The 3,820-nt window shown below is 41.0% G+C and overlaps 1 pseudogene; it reads right to left on the minus strand.

Annotated features, from left to right (window-relative positions):
• LOC140926036 (uncharacterized) lies at positions 1-1,944 on the minus strand (annotated as a pseudogene).
• Positions 1,945-3,820: the final 1,876 nt, after the last annotated feature.

Below are 3,820 nucleotides of genomic sequence, written 5' to 3' on the forward strand. Positions count from 1 at the left end.
TCATACTGAAGTATACCCAACTAAGGAGCCTGGTCCCAGGCTACCACAATAATGCTTCCCCACTGTGTGATTGCATGTGATACTTTCATCTTCTGTGACACTACAAAACATTAGTGTCCCTGGAGAATCAGCGCCAAAAGCACAATGACTACCTTAAATGAAATTAACAATGGACTTTGAAACTTAAGCACAAAGTTTTAAAAGCTGTTTATTTAATGTACGTCTACTTGATGCACGTATGTAAACCTAACTTTTGCAAAATGCTCTTCGCATTCTAAGTCAATGAGCATCGTTAAATTCCTGTGATATGGTGGTTTTATACTCAAACTTGTGCTATAAATAGTAAACAGTGGTACGCCATGGTGGGATAAAGGAATAGAGGATCTAAAAATGGTTCTTGAAAATCACTAGATGCAAGAACAGTCCTTACCCTGTGTTTTGCAAGCGTCAGAACAGTCGTCTGCTGAATGAGTGTAGACAGACTTGCCTCGTACCTTGTCTACCTCTTCCATTACCTTCTCTCGATTGTCATTTTCTTTCATAAGCCCAAAAAAGTCAAGGTAACCTAGCTCTCGCAACTCAGATCCTAACTCTCCATTTCAAAGTACAGAAGTACACTGTTTTTCTCCATAGCCTACAAAACCACAAAATAAATAAATTAATAACTGATAAACACTTATGTACCAATAGTTCTTCGAACCGGTCATTAATAATATTTTTTTGCTCAACCAACAGCCAATTTGCAGAAAGTAAGTATTCAGAATACATGTGCGTAAGACAAATTTTAAATACCTCCTATTCCTGAAAGCAGGTGGAACACTTCGTTGTAGACTGTTGAGAAGCCAGAAAAGCTGACCTAACTGTGGTTTCTAGAGTTAAAAAAAAATGTTATAACATTAATTTTATTAAGATTATAAAAGAGAACAAAAGTTCTGTGACCAGTAGCCTGCGATCATGCCCTCTCCCTTGTCATCTGTAATCTCGAGCCAAAGAAGCAAACAAAATATAACGCCTGACCTCAGGTTATGTGACCAGTTTAAAACTGACTGTGGTGCATTAACAACCAGATTGCCGCAAATGCAACCAAAGATCAAAACAACTTCACATAAAATCAAAGGCAATCAAAGTAAAACACTTACGCCAAAGCACATTGGAATTCTAGCAGCTTCCAGTCGACAAAGCATACATCAGTTGCCTCAACCAAAGGCCTCATCTCTTTATAAAGGCGCCAAACCCTTGAACGGTTACCATACTTATCATAATTAAAATTCAACTTGCAGTGGTCACATCGTGAGCCAACTTCAGGCCAGCCTTTTTACCCATAAGCGTCAAGACTTGAACGTCACAGGGCTTGTTGTAATCGATCAGTTAAGGCAAGTGCCAACAGGCAGAGTTAGGAGGACAGGGAAGCCATTGCTCTCCGTTTCTAACTTGCTCTTCCTGGCGACCGCAACAGCCTCAAACAGAAAAGTAGCCTGGTATAAATGAAGTGTACATTAATGGAAAATGTATCTTAATGAAAAATGAAAGGTGCAGTAAAGTAAACCTACAGATTAAAGCTTATCTTAAAGCAATTACCTCGAACGTCAAAGCCTTCAAACTTATAATATATCACAAATCCAAAGAATACTGGTCACCTGCGTCCAATGGAATACCTGTTACCGTTGCCACTGTTTCCAAATGACGTGTTGGTGGACGGACCGCAAGCTCAGTGATGGAGTTGGCGACAAAGGGACAACGTTTAGCTCATACTTTGCCATAACATACAGCCACAAAACTAGCGGCAGGAGTCTGATGGAATGTTTTTAACTCGGTGGAAAGCAGCTGACGGAAGGCTTCCAAAATTGCTCCTTCAGCATTTAAAGACTGTGCTGCTTCTCCACGAATTTCGGCAACAAAGACTTCGGCGCTGAGACGCTTCCTTTCTCTGCCTTTTGGAGGCATTTCTGACAGTTGCTGATTAAACTACAAAAACTACCCTATTTTGTATATATTTACAAGACTTTATATCTAGCTAGAGTTTTAAAAACCGGGTTGCCTGAAATGTTAAGTCAAGTCCAGCACATTGCAGGCAATCTTCCGAAGCAATCTTCGGGACAAACCACCCTTAGCTCTTAACCATGAGCTCCAAATAACTTCCTAGAATTGACAGATATCAGTGGAAATTAAAGAAAAAATGATCGAGGGGGCGGCCTGTTGCCCCCGTTGGGCCAGCCAATTTTTTTTTGAGTGGGGCTTCCGTCAAGGCCAGTGTCATATTGTTGCATAGACACAGGGCTATCATCTAGTATGTATTTGGGGTAGCCTGGTTAAATTTCAGGGGGTTGGGGTTGTTCTAAAGAGCATGCTTTGTGCTAGACTTTGCATTTGCTGAGTTTTTGTGCCATGGCTTATACCTGTCTTTCAAAGTTCAGTGTATCCCTCAAATTGAGGGGGGTTTGTGTCTACCTGGGTGTCATGTTGTTGCACGAACACTGGGGTATCTTCTGGTATGCATTTGGGGTAGCCTGTAACAGCTAGAAAGAGAATTGCTTTGCCATCGTGGATTGTGCACCCAACAGACTACAACTTATGTTGAAGGAGGCAATGCACATCAAATGGGAGAATCCCACTTTAAATAAGCAGCTGAAACATGCTGACTTAACACTCTCGTTCTGATATTATTCTTTAAGTTTATTTTATATATATGTATATATATATCTCTCTCATAACATTTTGTGTTATAACCATTGTAATTATTTCAATTTTTACAATTTTATTCCTTGTATTAAGTATAGTGCTCGCGCAAGTGTTATTCCACGTCTCGCGCATCTTAAAATTGCACGTTAATTTTTCGAAATTTTGTTTGTATCACGTTTTAACTTATACGTCATTGCTTGTATTAATTCAACCGAACTTACAAACGAATTCACAACTGAAGATCATCGTTGAACGATCGAAACATGTCTTGTTTTAAACCTAAAGTTGTTGTCCATTGCTAAAAAATATTGTGGTGCAAGTTACAGAAAAAAAGAACTGTAATCCATACTTTGTTTTCACAAAGCTGAAAGACTGCGTAGAACATGCCTTACATCATTTTTTTTAATGCTGCCAATCAGAGCCAGTTCATTTATACCTTGTGATGCCATGTGATGCCTTGTGGTACTATGTGATGCCTTGTGATGCTGTGTGAGGCCTAGTGATGCTGTTTGAGGCATTGTAATGCTGCATGAGGCCTTGTGATGCCTTGTGAGGGCTTGTGATGCTGTGTGAAGCCTTGTGAGGCCTCATAATGCCGTTTGAGGCCTTGTGATGCGGTGTAATGCCTTGGGATGCTGTGTGATGCCTTGTGATGCTGTGCGAGGCCTTGTGATTCTGTGAGGCGTTGTGATGCTGTGTGAAGCCTTGTGATGCCGTGTGAAACTTGTGAGGCTGTGCTAGGCCTTGTGATGCTGTGCGATACCTAATGTGATGCTGTGTGAAGCCTAGTGATGCCGTTGGAAGTCTTGTGATGTAGTGTGATGCAGTGTGATGTGGTGTTATGTGTTGCGATGCAGTTTAAAGCCTTGTGATGTAGTGTGATGCCATGTGATGCTTCATGATACAGTGTGATGCCTTGTGATCCTACGGTGACGTCATGGGATGTCATGTGTCACCATGTGTGTCCGTGTTACGCCCTGCGATGTCTTGTGACAAGGTTGTCGTCCCCATACCTTCCCTGCTGCTATTAACTAAATCGTGCATGGTATATGATATACTTCTCCATTGTTTCAACATTTCTGGTTGCTTGATTAGTGCACTGCAAGCGATGTGCCATGCAATGTATATTAATCATAAAGGG

The sequence above is a fragment of the Porites lutea genome, chromosome 2 (genome assembly GCF_958299795.1).
Source record: "Porites lutea chromosome 2, jaPorLute2.1, whole genome shotgun sequence".
Lineage (NCBI taxonomy): Eukaryota > Metazoa > Cnidaria > Anthozoa > Scleractinia > Poritidae > Porites > Porites lutea.